The sequence below is a fragment of the Euprymna scolopes genome, chromosome 13 (assembly GCF_053919585.1).
Source record: "Euprymna scolopes isolate OS-2025 chromosome 13, ASM5391958v1, whole genome shotgun sequence".
NCBI classification, from domain to species: domain Eukaryota; kingdom Metazoa; phylum Mollusca; class Cephalopoda; order Sepiida; family Sepiolidae; genus Euprymna; species Euprymna scolopes.
Genome location: NC_136494.1, coordinates 116,481,225 through 116,505,883, shown reverse-complemented (window position 1 = coordinate 116,505,883; position 24,659 = coordinate 116,481,225). Strand labels below are relative to the sequence as shown.

Here is a 24,659-nt window from a genome sequence, read left to right as displayed (position 1 = left end):
AATGAAAATCCTGTAATGGATTTTGATCAATAAGAATTCTAAACATTCTTTGTGAGGGAACATAGATTTAGTGAAAAACTGTTTGGGCATTAATTTTATCTGTCTTAGGGTGAGTGTTCTTCTAACACACATACACACATTGCCCATTAGGTAAAACTAGTTCGATCTCTCCAACCTGCTCGGCCCTGTCGGTGGGGCATTAGAATACGCTGACTGCCCCCCTGCAGAGGGTAAAAGTCCCTCAATGGGGGTCCTGGATATGACCTTAAACTATATCCAGTGGTGAGGCCCCAGCTTGTGGGCTTTGGGAAGTGTGGAGCCACCCTTTAATTATTATTGCTCCCAGGTCCACTCTGACCCGAAGTGGTAGTATCTGTTAGGGTCTCAACTATGGGTTAAATAGAAACCAACGTGAAAACAACAAATATATTCTATTAAAAAAATTTTTCTTCAAAATCTTTGGATTCGGCATTAAATAACCCGAAAAGGGTTGATATGCTGTAAAACAAAAACAACCAACCAACCAACCTGCTCAAAAGATGTTTACATTGTTGATATCTAGATTTCACTTATATTCAGAAAGTGCTCTATGATAGCGCGGGTTAAGGCACAGACTGTCAGCTTGACAGTCCGATTTCAATCCCAGTTTGAAGTACTTGCTTCTCTAGCTGCACTGATGAGTTGTAAACAGAAAAACAGTGGTCTTTGTGGAATAGACACACACACACACACACTGTTTTTACATAAGCAGTAATCTGTTGCTACACAGTCATGAGCATGTTTCGGTCAGCTAGTTACTAGAGACTTCTTCAGCTTATACGAAAGCAAAGTTTGTTTTCGTATAAGCTGGAAATTGCATTTTGAAGAATTATGCTTTTCAAGGGATTTGAAAAGCATCTACCATTTGACAAAGAGGATTTTCCTCAAAGTATTTTATGGAACACGGTCACACATGTTAGATCACTGTATAGAAGTTTTGACTTATTTACTATTGAAAAAAATACATAAATATACACGTGCTTCTCTCTCTCTCATATATATATATATATATATATATATATATATATATATATGCACACACTTACAGAAAATCATTTGTTTGCGTCTTCCCTTCTCAATGGAAACAACTTTCTATTTCTTGCATTATACTAGTCTTACTTGCCTAAATATATATCACACACAATGCTTCAAACTACACGTCATATTTTTAAATAATCTAAAATACTTTTAATAATTAAAACAAATGTAGTTTCTACCACCTAACATTTTTTTGTAAATTACATACTGTTAACCTTGTACAATATATCTCGCCTCCAAGATTTCCTTCTCAAAACTTCTGCTAATGATCAATCTAATACCTATACATTTTGTTCAGATTAAGATTTAGGATTTGAGCATATTATTTGGATCTTCGAACAACAATTCTTATCTTGAGCATTATTTTCAGAACGTTTCTGTTGCCGTAACCTGCACAAAAATCAGTAACATAGTGGATAAGAGCCTGGTAAAATCCAGTTGTAAAGTTACATTCTTCTAGAGTGTAAAGGTTAAATCCTCAGTTCGGGCAACACTCAAAATACAATAGCGAGGACTTCTACTCAGTCATGGCTGAAGAAACAAGAACATGCTAACCCCATGAATTAAATAAAGAGGTCTGTTCGAAAATCTGTGCAGATTCCATCCCCCTCCCCAGTTCAAGAAAATACATCTGAAAAATGTCGGACATTACATCGCTGGAAACATGAAAATAGCACGCAAGATAAGAACAATAGTCCAAAGAATCCAAATAATATGAACACTCAATTCTCATCTCCAAAAATCAGAAACATAATATTAAGATTTCAATAAATATTGAAAGGAAACTTCTTAGTATATGAGATGTCATATCTTTATGAATGATATTAAAATACAATTGATCTGATTGGAATTGTTGCAAGCTTAAAAAAAAAAAAAAACTATAAAACTTCTTCCTACAGTGGGTGATTCAGATATCATCTGCTTCATGGTATCAACCCTTTTTAGTTTATTCAATTCTGAAAGAATATTTATTGTAAACTATTGAACATGAGTTTTTATTCTTAGCTATTGGTGGGGAGAGATGGTCAAATCTTTACAAAAGGTATTAAAATACAATAGATTTGATTGGAATTGAACTTTGCTTAACTAGTACCATAATCTGCTTTCCGGATTCTGCTTTCCAGAGAGTGTATACAATTTAACACAACTTCCGCTGAAAGAGCTGCTTGAACAAATGGTTTCAGATGACAGAAAGTTTTCTTGATAAGATAATTGCATTTTTTTTCAGCGTGTAAAATTCTTCCAGAATAATACTAAAACTCAGCCAAATCTATTATAAATTAGGAAAAAATGCATAAAGATGGAGTAAACATAAAGACACATTTAGTGTAGTTTCCAGAATGTACAATAATCTCCCATTCTTACCGTATGATTGTTATGGATACCGATTCAAAATCCATTACATGATTTTGATTCTAGAAAATGTCTCAAATCTAAAGCTTAAAGTTGAGGCATCTTAAGAAAAAAATCTGAAATTAAGGAAATCTTGTTTAATTAGTGTCCAATGACCATGGATCAAATGTAAATCCAAAATATTTGAATTTTTAAATGTAATTTTAACACTTATCCCTAAGTGGCCTCTGTGCCTTGATAAGCAGTAACTCTAGTATAAGTTGTCAAACTCCGGAATCTGTAAGGAATTTTGAACAAAACACTTTATTTGATCCACGGCGGTAGCAGATTCTCATTCTATCAGCCATGACCAGGTAAAAGTTTTAAGCAATTCACTATTGTACTCTTAGTATTTCCTGTATTGAAGATTGAACCTCGAAAAGAATGTCATTTAGAATTGAATTTTACTTAGTACTTTATCTACTACACCATGGGTCCTAGTGCAGGCGATACTAAGAATAAAACCGCAAATTATTTAAAACTTCTACCCTATCATAGCTGACAAAATGAAAGCATGCTATCTCCATGGATTAAATACAGGGTTGCGTTCGAAATTCTGTATAGATTCCAGAGTTCAAGATATACTTCAATATCGGAGTTTATATCGGCTGAAACATTGTGAGAATAACAGTCAAAATGAGAACAGTAGTCCAAATAATACAAATTATCAATCTTCATCTAAAAAAATCCAGAAACTTTTTTTTTTAGTATAGATACTTGCTGTATAGATATTGCTGCTGGGCATTCTGTGACTATTCAGCATGAATGGAAACTCCGCAGTATTATTGTACCTATTTACTATGCCTCCCCACGGGACAGAGTTAGACACCAGGGTCGTTTTTTAACGTGGAGAAAAGGTACAAAAATAAAAATTGTCTCAGTCGTGAAGGATTTCTCCTCCACCGAAAGAGAACAAGAAATAGAAGTGCAGCATCTGAAGAACAGATACTACACTTTGAGATATTAAATCTTTTATTCATGTTAAAAAAATATAGTCAAAATCAACGATGAACAAAAAACTTAGGCACATGGCCAACTCAAAAGGGGGGATTTTGGGGGTCGTTGGTCATCCTTGTCACTTCAGAACTAAACAAAGTCAAAAGTTTCTCCCAGCTAGTATCTTCTTTCACCCTTTCATATTTGGGGACGTCCTACTTAACTCCCAATTTTTTAAAACATTTTTTATTGACGTGTAAAAACAAAAAAGATAACAATAAAATGGTACAATAATTCATTTGTGTCGAGGGCGGGGGGAAGAAAAAACAAAAGATGATTAGTAGGACCCTCCCAACCCCGTCTAGTTGATAGACTGCCCGTTCCACTAGGTTTGTAAAAGGAACCTCGCTTCTGCGGGTCAGTCTCTAGGTGGGGATGCCCTCTAGATGGGGGTGAATGGAGAAAAGAAATTTTTGTGGGTAAAAGTATTTATCTAAGTAATCTGGTTCATGTAGTGTCAGAATATATCTGGTTATTACGGTTTATCTCTAATATTCTTATAGGAGTCTATGACATATTTCCAGTGTATGGATGCCCAACACAAATGGAAATCCATTGATATCATTATACCATCTTTAGATGGAACAGACACTACTTTTGGATCCTAGCCAGAAGACTAAGAAGGTATATTTCAGTTTCACATACAGCCCAAAAGCGACATCATTTTTTTTATGTTATCACCTTCTATCCTCCTTTTTAATAAATAGGATCTCCCGATCAAACAATTTATAATCTGGAAAGCATGACACATGTACATACGCTAAAGGTACTATGGTATTATATATATATATATATATATATATATATATATATATATATATATATATATATATATAGTCATCCACATATGGATAGTGAATTCATCGCTTAATATGCTAATGGTAATTTGTATATCACTTCCCAATATGCTCAACCTAAGATAGGGAGCATTATAGTCATTCACATACAGTACTGTTTCACGGCTCATATATATATATATATATGATTATTAACGAGCATACACTAATACTCTTGGGAAAAATATAAATCAGCAATTCCTCTCCCAGCTATGGATATTATAACAGCAACTTGCATTGAATTAATCGAGTTGATATTCACTATTTTTAGCAGTAATAACTAGGGCTGTGGCAACAGAATATTCTTTTCATTCTTTTGACTCAGATGACACGGTAAGACACAGTCAATCAACCGAGAACCATATCAGTCTATATAAAAACATAAGATATTAACAGTTATATTACTCAAGAGTCAAAATAATGAAAAGAATATGTTGTTGTCACAGCTCTAGTAATAACTAAAAAAATGTCATCTTATTAAAAGTAAAAACCGACATATTTTAAAAGTACATAAAAATAAATTAATAAAATTAATATAAGTACAGTCAAGGATAATCCCAAATGAAGGTAAGAAAAAAAAATCATCCAACCATGTGCCAACCATAAAAATGATAAAAAATAGACGCAAGAGGTCTTATGGTTTAGGTGGAAATAATCTTGACCTTGAATGAAAGGGAATTTTTAGATACTCTCCTATCTCTTAGAAAAGACTATTAGTCTGTGGTTCGTACATCATTAAAATTTGAAATATTTTCATTGCTTACTTGACTAATTAATCAGTTTTTTGTCTGAATAAAAAGTTTTCTTGAGTAATATTTCTCTAAAAAAAAAAAATAGTAAAATAAGATTACAAAAATAAAAAAATGTAAGAGAGCCCCCCCCACACACACACAAAAAAAAATCTTCAGTATTAATTATATACTTATCCAAAAGATAAATGATATCGTTTCATTTAATTTCAAGGGAAGTATTTTTATATTAAAGAAAATTAAATAAAAATTGAGAAGGGCTACAAAAAGAACAACATAATGTCTTCTGTGAAACATTAAAAAACCACATCCACTTATAAAACTTGTAATTGTTTGTAACTTAGAACAAACAATTGAATCAATTCAAATCTTGATATAGATGATTTACAAGAGACAAAATTAGATGTTCCCAGAGCTTAAAAAGTAAACCAACAAGTTTGTCAAAACGAAACAAATCGGGCAATCTTACAAGTTTAAAACGAATTAGAAAACAATTTACAGAATTTTATGATCTTTCAATTGCCTTATTAAATAAGTGAGAAAGGGGAAGAGAAAAAAATATATACATAATTTAAAAACAAGAAGAGACAGTAGTTCGAAATGAACTTTGGGAAAAGATAGATTTTAATACCTTCTAAAATTACAAGTTTCAGATCATCCTTATTTATTGTGTGCACTATTTTACCTACCCACCATTCCTCACGATGCAGTGAAGTAATTCTATTTTTTTTTATTTGCATATTTTTAAGCTTACACACAAAACACATACACACAATTTTAGTTAGAACTTAGACAATTATGGTTGTCAATTAAAAATAAGAGTTATTCCCTTTGTTGATCTTGTTTTGTATTTTTGGGGTTTTTTTTACTTAGGAGTCACCACTTATCAAGGCCCAAAGACCACTCGAGGATAGGAGTTAATGAATGTCAGGTGGTAGGTTAGTAATTGTCAATGGTGTAAATTGGGTAAAATTTTATTACTTATGAGGACGGTTCAATAAGAACTTGTTTAGATTGGATTTGAAGGCTACTATGTTGTATTCAACCGAGAAGAAGGCCAGTAGAACAGTGTTCCACAGACAGGTAGTTCTGGGAAAGAAGCTTTATTTATGGCATCTGCATTTAGATTTAGGCATAGAGAGAGAGAGAGAGTGGGGGAAATCGTACATAGTGGTTGTAACTAGTCGAGTATTTTTTTGTGTGAAAGTTTGGCAAGAGGGCACCATTTCTTTGTCATTATTGAAAAATGCTTCCATATTAACAGTTGTCCAGGTAGAACTACATAATTGTGTAGTGAAGTAGGTTATTATAGTGCCAATAACATGATACAAGAAAAACAAATAAAAATTAGCAAATCACAATCCAAGTTTGATATGTTAGATTAAATGCTATTTAGGCCCATCTTTTTTTTTTTAATCTCACAAAATAGGTTTAAATGCTAAATATATATTTGCAAAACAAATAAAGTTCTAGATACAAAAAGTGTCAGCTTTCATCATTAAGATCTTTTACTCTGAAAGTAGGACTGAGAAACTAATATATCATGAAGCAATGTTTTTTTAATCTAATTAGCATAATAAGTTTGTAAACTTCAATTATTCTCATGTCAGCATCTATTCTTTTTTTTTTTTTTACATAGGCATCATCACTTATCAAGGCCAAGAGGCCACTCAAGGGTAAGGGTTAAAGAGTGTACAGTAGACATTGGACAATATAGTAATCATTAGTAATGAAAATTTGGTAAATTTGATAACTTATATAGAACGGCTCATCAAGAACTTATTTACGTTAGACTTGAACACAACCATATTGTAGTCAGCCGGAAAGCAGGAAAACGGAAGACAATTCCACAGGCGTGCAGTTCTAAGAAAGAAGCTTTGTTCATGGAATCTACGTTTAGGTTTAGGCACAGATAAAGAGTGGGGGGAATTATTGATAGTGTGTACAGCTAGACGAGTGTTTCTTGTGAAATATTCAAAACGTTTTTTGTTTTTTTCAGTAAGATTCCAGCTTTAAAGAAAGTAGCATTGGCCAATTTCGCTGTGCAGATGTAGCAAAACCAGGCACATGTACCAAAAGTCAAAAAGAAAAGTGGAGGTGAAAACGACATAATCATTCATAAGATGTTATAAAAAATTAGTGCATGTCAGGATAGAGTTGTGGCTCATTTAAAGAATGCTTGTGTAAAAGAGGATCAAAGAAGCAAATTTTATCAAATATATAATTCTGCTGGATACCATAAAACCAGCAGTATCGACCCTGAGCAAGTTGAACCAGCTTCCTCCTAAGGAGGAAGTATATAGAGAACATCAATTTCACACGCGATCCCCAGTTACATCAATATATCCCTAGTCAAAGGAGATGACGTTATGTTTTTGCAATTCTTGCAGGAAGGTGTCCATGTCCTCCTATATACAGCACCTGGTATTCTCAAATGTTCAGCCATCTGATACTGACCAGGTTCAACATTGCTTAACTTTGGTGATTTAATGAGAACTGGTGTGTCAACGTGATTATGCCATATGGTGCTGGATGTCATAAATAATGGTATTAGATTTAACACAGAAAGGATTTAATTTTGGCTCCAAACCTAATGTGTATTAATCATGAATTACAACAATTTTAAAATCATCTGAATCTCATGATTTCTTCTTATCATTCAATTTCAGAAATGCTCATAAACTTGAGTAATCTTATGACAGAAGGTTTGACATTATGTAGCAGAGATGTGAGATTGGTGTAATGAATATTGTTACAGACTTTGCAATCAGCTATGTTCAATTCAAATGCTAATCGCTCACTGATAAAATGAGAAAATTATTAATTTACAAACCCCTCTCAGTTTTGAGTAAAATAAAAACTAGTCTTCAATTAAATGGTCCCCAATAATCTTTTTTTTTTAATTCCATTTTCACTCCAAACAAGGCACAGTGCCACTTTGGAGTAGGGAGCTACTATCGGGGACATAAGCAGCAAGATGTCTGTTTATGCTACACTTGAACTTCTGCATGTCAGTACAGTTCGGAAAGCAGAATCTTGAAAGGGAGTTCCAAAGTCTAGCAGTTCTGGGGAAGAAACTATTGAAATAGATTTTCTTATATCTAGGGATCTCTACTGCGTAGGGGTGGGATTTAGCAGCTTGTCAGGGGTATTTACGTTAAGGGGGTACACGGGCTTGTAGTTTGTCAGAGCATTCACCATTAAAATACTTATAGAATAGGCAGAGGGATGCAACACTTTGTCGATGGGACAGAGGCTGAAGCTTAGATGACTGTTCAGGACCTATCAGGTTGGCGACTCTGTTTTGAACCCTGTCCAGGAGTGAGAGACTAGTAGCAGATGCACCAGCCCAAATGTGACAACAATACTCCATACATAGATGAATGGGGGCCTTATAGAGGTTCAGGATACTTTCAAGTGTAAGTAGCTATCTAGCACGGTAGAGAAAGCTCACCTTAGTAGCCTTGGCAATGCTCTCAAGGTATCTTTTCCAACTCATGCTCCCTGTGAACGTTAAACTGTGAAACTGTCTACAATATTGCTGTATTTCAGCATTGTATAACTATAGAAGGGTTGATGTATCGTAAAACAGAAAATCATAATTAAGCATCTTTTTTATATAACCCAGTGAAGAATGTCTACTTCTCCATGAAAAAGATGCTCACCTTTTGTTCCAATGTACATGATTGGAGAACAAAAAATTGGAAAGAAAAAAAGGATAAACGTCTTGAATACCTGTAATCAAAGACAAGAATAATCTTTATAACATCTGCAGTTAATCACTTTTAAGTGTCTCACTCTATTCTTAAGGAAGAGGAAGTTTCCACATTTTTATTCCAACCAGCAAAAAAAAAAAAGAAATGACATTGAAAACAGCAAGAAAACGATTTTAAAAGGAAAGTGAAACCTTAGCTGATTCAAACTTCACATTCCAAACATGTGTGCCTCCTAAATAAGAAAACAAAAGCGTGATGTGTATCATTATCATTGTATTTGGTTTAACATCTGTTTTACATGTTGCAATATCTTGGATGGCATTAAGAAATTGAATTCTAAGCTAATCTATCCCTTGGCAAGTCTTTATTTAAATCTTTCTCTCAAGTTAATTTTTATTACAACTACTCATGTTTTCCTTGGACATCCCCTGTAAACTGGACCTGCTACCTCAACTGTTCTACATCTACTATATCCAATAACTCACAGCCATTCTTTTAATGTGGCCATACCATCAAAGTCTGCCATCCTGTACACATCTTCCTATACTGTTCAGATTTAATGAGGTCTCTGAGGTCATCAGAAAGACACACAGTATACATTAATCGTATCATTCTCATATCATTTCACTCCATGCAGCTCACGTGATTATGTACACGCACACACGTTTACAAAAAAATATACATGTGTGTGTTTACAGAAAAGCTTATCTTCTAAGATGAAAACAGAGTCTCTCCTGTAAATACCTAATGTCTTTCTAGAAAGAATTCTAACTAGAAAGATATCAGGAAAACCAATGCCAACAATAGAATCATCTGATTCATATGAACTGAATGAATCAAGAGAATGCACATGTTGAAATGAGCAGAAATAATTGTTTGAATTAAAATGTTTTGTTTTTTAAACAAATTTGGAACATTTACTAAATTATTAATATGATTTCTGTTAGAAAATTGCATGGTGGCATGAAACCCACATAAACACAAATAACCTCTGATAGAATTTAATTATTTGTAACATTGTATTTTTAATACTAAGCATGAATGGAATATAATAAGGCAACAGCTTTTCATGAAGACGACGTGTTCTAAACAACAGATCAATTTTATCTAATCAATACGTTTTGTTTAACATAAAAAAAATCAATTAGAAGTCCTTTAAACAGTACCTGCTTGAATATTATATAGTAAAATTAAATTGCATGCGAGTGCAAACACTTCTCAGATATAAGAGCCTGTCACTAATGACATCTCGGGTGACTCTTTAAACCAACAATTGATTTTCCTTTCATCCAATAAGTTGTGCATGTAAAATAACAATTCAGTTTCTATTGGGATGTTAACCCCCCCCACACACACACTTTTTTTAATGCATAGAGCTATGTCCCACAAAAGGGGTATATTCATTAAAGTAGTTAAGTGGTCTTGGCTGCAGTATTAGAGTAATAATCTATGCCGTCTTACTGAACAAGTGTTCTTGGTCGGAGATAGTATATCCTTAGCATGAGGCTTTCGCATACCTTTTGACATCTTTCCCAAGCTGGTCCCCCAAAACTCAAGTATTTTTCTGTCAAACTCGAGAATCTGTAGGTAATTTTGAATCGAACCCCTTATATAATCCACAGGGGTAGCATGTGAAATTACACTCTTCTTGGAAGTTAAAGATTCAATCCTCAGTGCAGGCAACACAATATACAGTTGCAAATTACTTAGGACTTTTATCCAGTCATTTTTTTTTTTTTTTTTAATTCAATTTTCACACCAAAGAAGGCACAGTGCCACTTTGAAGTAGAGGGCTACTATCGGGGACATAAGTTGCAGGGGTATTATGAATGGAGATGAGCAGCAAGATGTCTGTTCACATTACACATGGACTTTTGCATTTCAGTACAGTTTGGAAAGCAGAATCCCGGAAGGGAGTTCCAAAGTCTAGCAGTTCTGGGGAAGAAACTATTTGAGTAGAAGGCCTTCTTACACCTAGGGATTTCTACTGTGAAGGGGTGGGATTTAGCTGCTTGTCAGGTTTGTCGGGGGGTATTCACGTTGGGTTGGTACAAGTGCTTGCAGTTCGTCAGAGCATTCACCATTAAAGTACTTATAGAACAGGCAGAGGGATGCAACATTTCGCTAATGGCACAGAGGCTGATGGACCTATGGCTGATGGAATGAGAGCATGCTACCTCTGTGGATTAAATAAAGGGTTCTGTTCGAAATTCTGTTCAAAATTCAGAGATCAACAGAAAGATACCCTAATTCAAGCAGATACATCTGAAGAAGGTCGGAAGTCACATTGACCAAAATATTGTGAAAATAGCACTTAAAATGAGAGTAGTCCAAAGAATCCAAATAATACACATTAGCGTCATCTTGAGGAATGATGCCACATTTGTGTAATATCTGCCGAGTCTTTGAGTGGAACACTACCACAAATATCACAAGAAAATGAACCTTCTGCATCGACAATATGTAATTCTCCTCACAAACTCATTTGTACCACTTCCAACTATGTCACAATCCAATTCCACCTCTTCCCATGTGCTAGCATCAATTTTGACTTTTTTTAAGGATGTCTTTCAATTAAAGTTGATACTTTAAGTGGCCTGAAAGACAAGTGCTTCCTTTATATTAGTTCTGTTTTCCATGCACACGGGTTGTTTTTGTAATCAGCTGTCCTCAAGATAAACCACATGAAAAATAATCTTATAAATATAAACAATTTATAAAAGTACGAGGTACTTACAAATGCAAAATTCAAGAATTTTTTTTTTAAATCCCTAATTAGTAAGAATAAAATTCAATTAAAATTTAAGCAATTTTCGACATTAAACTATACCAAAATGGGATACTTGATTTTACACATGCATAACACTATTTTAAACTGGAATAGCTTTGGGGGGCTGATCAAACGGATTTAAGGGGTCTTAAAATGAGTAAAAACATACACTTTGCCTTAATACGGCCATTTTTTCTAATTTAAACAAATGTCATACTCCTCACTGTTTACCTGAAATTTTTGCCAACGCACAAACATCATTAATAATTACTACACTATCACCTTATATTCATTGGCCTTCAGTCCTTGATAAGTGATAACTCCCTTGTAAAAAAAAAAATTATTTTTAAAATTGTACATATTAAGCTTTGAAAATGAAAATTAAAAAAAGAAACTACCTCAAATAGCGATCATTGAGATAGAACATCTGATGTCCTTAAGATATGTATATCAATCACATTAGCAAAGTATATGCAACATTTACTGATCTACTCTGTTGATAGAAAAAAAAATCGAAGTCTGTAGTCTATTTATAAACATAATGTTGTATTTCAAGAGAAATGAACAAGGGCAAGTTAACAGAAAAAAAAAAACACATCACAGACAATAAATAACAAAGATCAAAACAAAATATTTCCCAGTATTGTAGACACTTTCTTAAGTCAAGGATACACACTGATTTTGAATTAGAATCAATTTTTTTTTTAATTTTGCTATATCAGGTAAACAGGAAAATATATCTTTGACCAGAAGATTACAAGATAAATTTTGAAAATTCAAACAAAATTTTATTTAGCAATAGTAGAAAATGAATGCAACCGTTATATTCAAATTCACTTACCCCTTGCACGTAAATGTCTGCATTAAGTCGTGCCTTTTAACAGGAAGCATTTCTATTGATACATTATAAATCAACCGAACTTGGTCTGTGAGAGTTCGTTTTCTATGGACTCAGAAACGACTGGTCCAATTTTTTTCAATTTTACACAAATATTCCTGTGTCTGGCAATGTTCTTAGATAAGTTTTGTATCATAATGCCCTGATAATATAAAAAGGAAGTCTGATTTTAATCAAAGTTAACATCCTTATACAGCCTAACATCACAAATGCATGTAAGAAGTTTTATCACAAATAGAAGTGGCCGGCATATAAAATCAACAGTAGGTTCTGTGATAAGACAGGGGGACATTCCAAATTAATGTTTTCATTTAGAGCACAATTTATGATAGTAGGCTATACTGAATACTTGCTAAAGGCATTTTCAGGCTTGTGAGTTTGCATTGAGACTGTGCTATTCTTCCAGATACAACTCATGTTTTTTTTTTGTTTGTTTGTTTGGTTTTTTTTACAAAGAAGTCACCACTTACCAAGATCTGACAGCCACTTCGCATTTTAAACTTTAATTCAAGCAATTATATAAAAATAATTTTATAAAATCAACCACAGGTTCTCTACAATGTAATGTACACTGTAAGGAGGCATGTGAAGCTTGCTTCTGATGCACCATGGTGGGTCCCTGACTAAAGTAGACAACCAATAGATTGGATTGAAAAATGGGCAATTCAAACAATTTTGATGACAACAAGCAGTGCTTGCATGCTCCCCCCCCCCTGGTGCTGCATGTAAGATGATGCCACAAAAAAATAGTGGAGAAATGATGAATGTGAGAAGTGTGAAGGGCCAACGTTGCCTTCACATTTTCACCAAGTTTTAGAAAAATCTAATGGATGGGGCAAAAGTTATGGGGTAAAAAATGTCAACTTTTCAATTCGGAGCATTTGTGATCCCTTTTGAGCTCCTGGGAATGCTGAATCCCAGTGAAAATGGACAAACGGTGCAGTTTCACGCCGTAAGAAATGTATATTTGAATTCAGTACCATGGAAAATCACTATATAGACATACATATCAAGTTTTTGAGTAATATGAAAAAAGAGCTCCAAAAAAGCATGTTTTTTTTAGCCCTAAAAGTCCCAAAGGGATGTGAACCAGAATTTTGGCAGCGTCACTCATACTGAATTTATATTAAGAACAATAGCCTCCACATTTTGGCCAAGTTTCAGGAAAAATCAATGAATGGATCAAACGCTATGGGGCAAAGAGTGTCATTTTTGGCCATTTTGGGACATTTTTTACCTCTTTTGAAACCCTGAGGAAGCAACAGGAATTTTACTCTGCACATCTATTTAATGAAATACAATTTGGGGCAAAATTTCAGGAAAAAACTAACAGACGGTTATATGGCAATCGTAACGGACTAACGGATGCACGGACGCCCCTGAAAACATAGGTCCCTCTCTGATAAATCGGGGAACCAATAAAAATATTGGAAGTATAAAACATTCATTGATCCTCATTTAATCCAGGGCAATGTCGGACCCCCCTATTAGTATATGTATATGCAATATATATATTAAAATTTTTATTTATAACTTATATGTACATAAAAAAATTGTGCGTGTACATATAATTTTTAGCTGTTGACAAAAAAAATGTTTCCTCCCTCATCTTTAAAAATCTTGCATTTTTTTTTTTTTTTTTTTTTTTTTAAATCCTACTGGGGGATAGTCATCTTCCTTACCAAACAAGCTCATTATATATTTGCAGCCCTAAAACCTTAATTGAAAACAAGCAGAAAGCTTGATGAAAATAAAAACATGATGAACTTGGGAAGTGTTATTTATTTTAATCTCCAAAAATCAAAAAAAAAAAAAAAATTGCAAAAAGTTGAAAAACAAACAACCATCATGAGATGTCCGGTTTTTTTGTTTGTTTGGGTTTTTTTTTTTTTTTTGGGGAGGGGGGGGTTTCAGACAATGAATTATAGATGAGAGTGAAGAGAAATACAGATGAGTAAGATGGCCGGGGGGGGGGGCTGTTGAATGTTAAAAATGCATGTTTATATTTTATCTCTTATCAGTTTACACATTTCCTCCATTTTGACTGCTCGTTTATTTACCTCCTTTCCATGTTGGTGTCTGTTCACATGTCTTTGTTGCATTCAAAAGCAATTCTTCATCTCTGAACGACTTTGCAAAATTCAATTTTTTATTCACCTAAGCCAAAAAAAAAAAAAAAAAAAAAAACCCTAACAGACGTATTACTTACGGATGGATCATTTGCATGATGGTAAACTAGTTATATCTATCCGGTGTTGCCCAAAGGTTTTTTGTTTTTTACTTTTATTTATGCTCGCTTACCCTTTCGCCTCACCTTTTGTCTATTTTATTAATTTATAATAATTATAAGCTTTTATATTTTTGGAAAGATAGATAATTCAATGGAGGAATATCATTTCTAAAAATCAGTTTTTACAATAAAAGCAATAATACATTTTTACAAAATGTTGAAATTTAAATCCTATAAACATGTTTTTAACAATGAAATAGACATTATACGAAATTATTTTTAAAACAGTTGTTGCATGCTGGTCCTCTCTCATTTTTTTTTTTTTTTTTTTTAAATTTTTATTGGATTTTGAAGCTTAATTGAATGATAGTATTGGTGGATTATTACATTAACTAAAAATTGTTTGTTTAACATTATTAACATAATTTATATATAAGTTTATGCCATGCTTAAAAAGATTTCTATTCTGCAGACGTCCATTATAAAGGAAAATTTCATTATTATACCACCTTTGTTCAAACTAAAACATTTATCTAATACTCTTGTTAATGAAGTTTTAGAATATATCTGGTTATGAAGGTCTATCGCCAACCATTGTAGAAGTTTGTAACATATTACCATTTATGGACTTTCGTTACAAACACAAACCCCCCCACAATATTATTCTACCATCATGGACAGAACAGATATTCGAAAGTCAAAAAAGTGTATTTTAGTTCATGTTAGGCAAAAAAATGGCATAAATTACTTTTTATGTTGAATCTTTGGCGATTTTAAAAAGGGATGGAGGATGATGTACAAATATGAAATTGCTTTAAAGTATTATTATATAGATGAATATTACTATATGAAATACTAGCTTGGGTGGCTGGCGTTGCCCGGGTATTAGGAGGTGTATGTTGAGCAAAAAAAAAAGTAGTAGTAAGCAGGCAGGCTTGAACCCGTGCCGTGAAAAAGAAAGTAAAAGAAAATCTGACGTCTTAGCCGACGTCTCCATGACGCGACTGGAAGTCAAAAGCATTGAACCAAAGTTAATCCAACGGTACGATGACTTACTAAAATGTCGGCGAAAAAATCGACCCCTCCTTGTACAAAACGGCAGAGTTTAGGGTAAAGGAATTAATGTTTTTAGCCAATTTTTCGATATTTGTCGTCCGAGACGTCGAGCTTCAAAATGATACCAATCTTGTCAGAATCCGTCATCTTTGTTGAAAGGTTTTGCAAGACATACAAACATACATACATTTAAACAGATAGGTGAGATTTATATAATAGGTTATATGTGATGAGTTTTACTAATTAAAATATAGAAAAATAATATAGTCTTAATTAAATAAGATTTAAAATAGATGTAACTTTCCCGTTGGATTTGTTAATAAGAAAACTAGCGGGAGTATATCGGTTGCCCGGGTGTGGTGAAGTGTATGGGGGGGGGGGGTAAATCAAAACAATAAAATGGGAAATAAAGATAAGCGAACGAAATAACCCTGTTTAAATGTTAAAACTATTTTAAAAACCGGAAAAAAGAAACGTGATGGAAAATAAATAAGCGAATGTAAAAAAAAAAAAAAAAAATGCCATAAATAACCCTGTTAGAATGTTAAAACTTCTTACAAAAAGTTTGAAAAAAACAAAAATAAAAAATTAAAAAAAAAAAAAAAACAGCGAACGTGATGGAAAAATAAAAAAAAAGAGAAAATCTCTATAAAAGCAAAAAATGTGTGTGTGTTTGTTGTGTTTGTATGTCTCGCAAAAACTTTCGATAGAGGCGACGGATTTTCACGAGTTTGGTATAATTTGTAAGCTCCACATCTTGGACGACAAATATCGAAAAATTGGGCAAAAGCATTCATTCCTTCATCCTTAACGACTCTTTTTTACAAGGAGGGGTGAAAAAAAATGGTATCTTCATGACAAGATGGCTTTACGCATGCGTCATTATGCGCAAAAGACGTTGTACATTGAATTCGTTTTAAATCTTATAAAAACTGACTTACTTTAATCCACGCGTCTATAGCGCGATGGGTTAAGTGACAGCGTCGATATCTAAAGATTTCAGGTTCAATCCCAGTTATCAGATATCCTTTTTTACTCGATTTTTAAACATTTAATATTGAAATGAAGTTATTGATACCATTTTTTTCGCTGTGTGTTTTTTGTTTTGTTTCCCCTTGTTTTGGGTTTTTGTTTATCCGATTGTTTTAAAGAAGTTTATGTCCGTTCGCTGTTTTATTTGTTTTGTTTTTTCCGATTTTTTTAAAAAGTTTAAACAGGGTTATTAATTCGCTTATTCTTTGCACACACCCCCTACATACACACCTCCAAACACCCAGGCAACGCCGTCCTTTTTTTTTTTTTTTTTTTTGAGGGGGTTTGTTTTTCCGATTTTTTTTTTTAAGTTTTACGTTAGTTGGTCGTTTTTTTTTTTTGGGGGGGGGGAGTCCGATTTTTTAAGAACTTCTTTACCCCCCCCCTACACACATACACTTCCAAACACCCGGGCAACGCCGGGTACTCCCGCTAGTAAAGAATAAATGAAGAAAAATGGCATAAATAACCCTGTTTAAATATTAAAACTTTAAAAAATCGAAAAAAAAAAGATATGTCCGAATTGTCGGTGCCAACATGAAACCTTAAGACAACGACGCTATCACTGTAACCACTACTCTACGATCGCGCGAGTGAAGTAACGTCCTTTTTTTTTCTATTTAAATCAATTCAAGAAAGAACATTTTTTGTGCATACGTGTTTGGTTAAATTGTCATGAAGGAACGATTTTTTGCTACCTTCCCTCATCGCGAACGTCAATTTCTATAGGAAATAATTGACCGTTTTTTTCTCATTTTCACATATTATTCAACAAAGACATCATCCTTTCAGACAGTACTGGCTTCGATCTGGTCCGATGCTGCTGAGAAAAGTTTAAGCGATACATACATACATACATACATTTAAACAGACAGGCGAGATTTATATAAGCGATAATTATAAAGTTTTTGAGATTGGACATTTATTTTCTTCACAAACATGTTATCAGATTCTTTTATTTTTTTCTGGAGATTTTTAGATTGGATAGAAATCTTACATATAATTATTAATTATATTTTTAGTATTTCAACCTCCAGAAATGAGATCTACAGACATAGATTAAATAAAGGATTCAGTTAAAAATTCCATACAGATTCTCCCAGTTCAAATAGACACATGTCAAAGAAGGTCAGAGGTTACATTAGTAGAAACGTTTGCGAGAATAACACCCAAGAAGATAGTTTGAATAATCCAAATAATACAAACTAGTGGGACTTGCGGAAATTTCACAGGGGGCTCATTCATATGTAATATATTGATGTTGGCATTCTGTAAATGTTCAGCGTAAATGGAGATGCTGTGATTTTATTGTAGCTCTTTTGTTAAAACTGCAAAAGTATTTAAGCTAGCAGGGACGCCCGGCGTAGGCCGGCCGTAAAGTACGCTTGAACATATTTTAATTCTTTCCGATTTCGTATATATTATTATTATAGAGTTAAGATTCTATAGATTTTTTATATTTTATAAAATTGCAATTTCAAAAATAAATATATCCATATGACGTGGGTGCATCAGCTTGAATTGAAACTAAAACTTAAGAAAAACGTGTGTGTGTGTGTGTATATATATATATAAAACTCATGTTACATTAATATATATAACTTATGTTACATTAATATATAGCAATAATTAAAAATAAATAGTGATATTTAGAACTAAAAATTAAAAAAAAATAGGTTTAAGCTCCTAAAATTCATACTGGAATTATCCGCAAGGACCCATGACGCAGTGGTTAGAGTACTTGGAAAAAGTCATATTCTCCTGAAGGTTGAAGGTTCAATCCTGAGTATGGGCAACCGAAAAAATACAATTGCGAATTACTTAGGACCTCTATCCAGTCATAGCTGACGGAACAAGAGCACGCTACCCCCCGTGATGTAAATAAAGGGTTCCACTCGAAATTCCGTCCAAATTCCAGAGTTTGACAGAAACATTGCCAAGTTTGACAAGATACACTTGAAGAAGGTCGGTGGTTACATCGACCGAAACATTGTGAAAATCACACTCAAGATGAGAACAGTAGTCAGATGAATCAAAATAATATGAATAACCAATCCTCATTTCCAAAATTCAGAAACGTCACAGAAGCATCTTGAAATGAAAAATATAGAATAAACAGATAACCTGTTTTAGAATATGTTTGATTAGACAAAAAAAGAAAATTCTTCTATATGCATCTAAAAGCGTGTTCCAAAACAGTTTATTCTATATTTTTCATTTCAAGATGCTTCTACTTGCAGACACTTTTTCACCTTCATATTTAGTGACCGTGTGCTTTTCCAATTTAATGAATAAAAAATAGAATGAAACTAGAGTTCTATGTGCAATACCATCTAGCACAACCTTGAAAACACAAGACTAGGATGAACTTTTTACTTTTACTTCCGAGGAAAAAAAAAAGACCAACAAAACTTTCTCTGGTGAGAGATTTTAAATCCAAAATTAATTAGAAAAAAAAATTCTTTTATTCGCATTTAAAAGAGTGTTCTAAAACAGTTTATCTGTTTATTCTATATTTGCCATTTCTAGATGCTTCTACTTGCCAACACTTTTTCAACTTCGTTTTCTTTTTTTTACAACGGTGGGATTGTAAGGAAACTCTTAAAAGTTTTCCTCTTAAAAAGAAAATAATCCTAACCAAATATTGTTTAAAACTCTCTTGAATGATCTAACAATTCCTCCAAGTTAAAATCCAAACAAAACTGTTATATAGCCACAGTTAGACATTTTCTGAACTAGAATGAGATTGTATCAAGTTATAGGTCTGTTTTGACATGAAATTCTTAACAGAGAATCTTTTGTCCAATGACCTACTCACAACAATCCTAAGGACCACATAAACATATCACAAAGATATCATATAAACAAATGTTTTATATGATCATTTTCTAAAATTCAGATTGCTCGTGTTCAACCAAGCATAAAATGACATTTAAGAAAAAGTCAAATTTGATAAATTAGTAATAACCGGTAATACATACTGGATCTGATTTTTTTTTTTTTTTTTTTTTTTTTTTTTTTTTTTCATTTTGTTCATCTTTGCTATTTTCTTTTATCTATATGTAACTTCGGGTTTGTATTACTGTACACATAGATTCGAAAAAGTTGTCAAAAAACAAATATATAACAAATAAATGTTATCAAAGGCAAGATAAGTTACTTTTCTACCAAACTGGATATATTTTTCGTGTTTTTATTCAATGTAACATGTTTATTCAGCTCGAAAATCATACAGTGTTTACCGATGTATTGGAACATTCAAGATGGCGTCTGATTCTCTCTTTAACACGGTAAGTGTGGGAAAAGATGTTAGAAATAAAAAAACGAATAAAATACTGTTAAAAACTCGCTCAATATATGTTACCGTGACATATGTTGACATATATTCGGCGGGTTTTTAATAGTATTTTGTATAGTTTTTTTTATTTATAACACCTTTTTCCATACTTACGGTGTTAAAGAGGGTGTGAGACGCCATCTTGAATTTTCGAATACATCGGTAAACACTGTATGTTTTTCGAGCTGAATAAATATGTTACATTGAATAAAAACACAAAAAATATATCCAATTTGGCAGAAAAGTAACTTATCTTGCCTTTGATAACATTTATTTGTTATATATTTGTTTTTTGACAACTTTTTCGAATCTATGTGTACAGTAATACAAACCCGTAACTTCCATTATAATGTTCAACAAAGCATTCAAAAATAAAATAAACCAAACACTATTAAATGTATTTAGTCTTTACTGTAATAGCCATTCTTCTCTATGACTTCTTTTCATTTGTCAACAAGCATTGTAATGCAAAACCATAAAATTTATTAGGTTTTATAACTGGAAAAAAAGAAACAATTTTGCAGACTGAGCTTTGGTCTTTTATGTAGTTGAAGGCATAGCATTATCTTAAAAGGATAATGCTACACCTAATATCTAAGAAAAGACTAAAGACCTCAAAAAAAAGAAAAAAAAAAAAAAAAAAAAAATATGCCTGCTAAATTATACATCAAACATCATACTCTCTACATCTTACGCCAACAGATTAGCATTATTTAAATTTGCAAAATCATTTGAATGAATCAATATTGACTTCAAAGTTTAATATTTTGGAAAGAAAACAGAAAAATGATTGAATCATCGTATTTGGTTTAATGTTTAACATGCTGACATGTGTTGGACGGCTTTTAGAAATTTACTTTCAAAATAACCAATTTTTTCTTCAGGTTTTTATTTATCCCTCTTTCTCTGAAATTCATTATCAATTCCTCTAATGTTACCTTTGGTCTTTCTCTGCCAACTGACCCTGTCATATTAACTAACACTAAAAGCTCATCTGTTCTTATGTGACCAAACCAAAGAAATATCTCGTTTTGCACACCTCTTTACTTATTTCTATGCTTATTGTCTAGATTTAATCTTCCTCTGGAGTCATCAGATATTGTATTAAAAAACGTAATTAACTTTGTTATAATGCAATGTATCTTATAGTTTTGCCATGAAAAAGGGGGGGTGTTCTCTTATTGTTTGTTTATTTATCCTTTTCTTTTACAATTATTCACTTTTTCTCCACCTTGAAACCCTTCTAAATAAAAAAAAAATTTTTTTTTAATCAAATGGATAAAGGAAGTAAGTCTTTACAAGGAAAGGACATAAAAGGACTTCAGATAATGAGCAAACAAATCACCAAACTAAACCATACACTTTACAAAGCTAATTTAATATATTTAATAAATAGAAATGAAAAGAAACACAAAAAACTATATATTTTTTAAAGAATGAAGAAAAGTATTTAAGATTAAATTATTGTTGTCACCAGTAGGATATTCAGCACAAAAATGGAAAGAACTATATTTTGTTAAAACCTAACTATACCAAAAAGTTCACGCTACAGGAAACTATAAAATAACAAAACAACTCTAAATGAAAATAAAATCAGTTTTATTTTTTTACTACAAAAGAAAGAATCAACGGCGAATATGTCATTCATGACATTAAAAAAGGATTGGAAGACTTTAACTTCAAATTAGTGAGATTATCAAGAAAACTATTATATATCTATATAGGATAACTTTCTGTGTTTTTTTTTATGTTCAAGTAAAAGTAAAAAAAGATTTAAAAAAAAAAACACACAAAGTTGGTGTATTTTTTATCAGCATTGCTCTGGATGAATAATATTTAAACTTTGGAAAAAAAATTATTCATTCTTGGTGTTAGATTTTGTTGTGAAGCAGGTTTGTCAGGGATATGTACATCAAGGGGGTACCATTATTTTATTTCATTTTTTCCTATTTAATGCATCATACTAGCTGCCTTTACACAACATTGTCAGGAAATAAAAAAAAAAGTAGGAATTATAGTGATTTTATTAATTTTTTTTTTAATTAAAAAACTTTTTTTAATCAAATCATTTTGTGAGAAAGCAATTTAAAAAAAAAAAAACATTTGTATTTAAATACTTATTTCTGCAGAAATCAAGGGAAATAACTAGTTACATGATTACTTCCCTTTAACATGTAAGAATATTTTGTGAGCAAGAAAAAATATTTTCAGTTTTCTAGGCTGGAATAACTACTTAAAAAAACGATGCAAAATAAAATATGTTGTTCCCAATAACATAGTGGAAGGAAAAAAATTAGGTTGTAATATGTCAGATGGACCTTGAAAATCCAACAAGATAACTTTATATGATATGTAAACAGTATTTATTGATATTAAGTTCTGAAAGGATTTTAAACTCTTTATAGATGTGATGTCTAGATTCGTTTTGGTTTTGAGAACCTGATTATCATGTTAAATGCTATGAATTTTTAAGTCTACATGGAAAGTGGCTTTCATGATTCTATGTAAAACATACAAACACCTAATGGTCTATTTATATAGACTGTGAATGTGTAGAGTACACTCACTTTATAATATTGTTACACAAGTGGTCTTGAAAAATAAATGCTAAGAGACAAGAGAATAAAAAAAAAAAAACTTTCATTTTCATGTAAAGGTTGTAATAAAATACACTACAGCCATTCTAATTAATCAATGTTGAGATGTGGTTAAGTTGCTTTTATCAAGTCATTGTGACCAAGATGAATCTTGATGACACTTGACTGTTGTTTATTGTCAGTTTGTGAAATACACAATCTATATAATACTTACTGTAAACATAAAAGATTCAAGTTTGGGGTGGGGGGTTGTCACACTTATGGCATAATCACGTTGATGCATCAGTTCTCATTATATCACTTATGTTAAGCAATGTTGACCCTGGTCAGTACCAGATGGGTGACCATTTGGGAATAGCAAGTGCTGTACGAAAGTAAGGTGTTGAAATCTCCCTAAAGAGCTGCAAAAAATTAATGTCATCTGATGGGGATATACAAGCAACTGGAGACTGTTTATGAATTTGAGATTCCTATGAAAATTCCTCCTGAGGAGAAAGCTGATTCAACCCACCTCAGGTGAATGTAACTTCAGTACAGATACTTTGAACCAGAGTTATTGACACATTCTTTTCTTCCCTACTCCGTAATCTTATTTTGACTTGCAGGATAGTTAAATCACATCAGTTGATCATCAAATGTTAGCAAAGTTTAAATTAAAATAAATTCTGATGCAATAAATATATAGAAGCTTAATTAGACATTTCAGGAGAAGGGGGGGGGTTGTACACATTAGGTGAATGATAAACCTTGAATCAGTTTTCCTATCTACTAGCCTACCCACAAGGGCAGAGTTAGACACAAGATAGTTTTTTAATATGAGGAAAATTCAACTACTCAAAAAGAGGCACTCTGGATCAGAACAAGAATAAAATATTAATGGGATATATATATACACTAGATTTTTTTCTTGTTCTAGCAGGAAATGAGGCATCTTACTGGATGTCAGATATTTACCCACAATCTCGTACATTCCAACCAAGAGATCGTTTTAAGAATCTGTCCCTTTAAGTGCAATCGTTTGTATCTCTCATGCACTTGGTTCATTGGGTATATTCGCAAGGCAGTTTTTGAAATTCTTTTTCATGAATCCGGTTGCTTCTATAATAACTGATAAATGATAGAGATCCTCCTAATATTTCAGTTTCTTTTCATTTCATACATAAGACCTTAGAGAGAGAGAGAGAGAGAGAGAGAGAGAGAGAGAGAGAGAGAGAGAGAGAGAGAGAGAGAAAGATTGTGTGTGTGTGTGTGTGTAGCATAACCACATTGACACACCATTCTTGTTAAATCATTGAGGGACTTAGATTTAATTTTTTTTTTTACATGGAGAAATCCTTATTATAGTGTAAATAAAACAAAAGAAAGAATCGTTAAATTTACATTTTTTCAAAAACAAACTTCAGAGAAAATCTACAGCCACACTCCCTTTAAGAAAATTCCTGGTACAAAAATATGCTTTTTTAGATCGAAATTGCTCCAGACAAGGCATGAAGCTACTTAATGTAAAGAGTTAACACGAATGAGAGATGATTATCACAAAGACAGGAGATGCTTATTGACCTTAGTATTGAAAAGACCAAAGTTAAAACTAGGGGGGAAACAGTCAGCAGGAAAAGAGTTCCACAAGCGTGTGGTTCTGGGAAAGAAGCTATTGGAATAGGAAGCTGTGTTAAAATGAGGTATAAAAACAACAAATTGATGAAGACCACTAGACCAAAGAGTCAAACTAGCGGTAACAAAAGCAGGAAGTCGATGAGATAATTTTGAAGTACCATAATGGTATTTATAGAAAAGATGGAGACTAGCAACATTACGTCTGTGAGAGAGAGGTTGCAGATAAGATAGTTTGGCACCAATTAAATTGCAGAAACATTTCTGCACCTTATTTAGTTCTTAACTCTCAAATGGAACAGAGATACAACAGCCCAAATATGACAACATACTCCATGCATGGTTTGATAGTAGATTTGCAG

The 24,659-nt window shown here is 32.6% G+C and overlaps 1 protein-coding gene across 10 annotated transcripts in view; it reads right to left on the bottom strand.

The window, feature by feature from the left end:
- LOC145292164 (uncharacterized) overlaps positions 1-24,659 on the bottom strand; it is an 801,350-nt gene that overhangs the window by 658,055 nt on the left and 118,636 nt on the right. The window contains exon 1 of one of the 10 annotated variants that reach the window (XM_080138356.1): positions 12,378-12,576. The exons of the other annotated variants lie outside the window; for them this stretch is intronic. The gene's annotated coding sequence lies outside the window, so the exon portion shown is untranslated. Of the gene's footprint in view, positions 1-12,377; positions 12,577-24,659 lie in introns of those variants that run through there. 10 annotated transcript variants of the gene reach the window in all.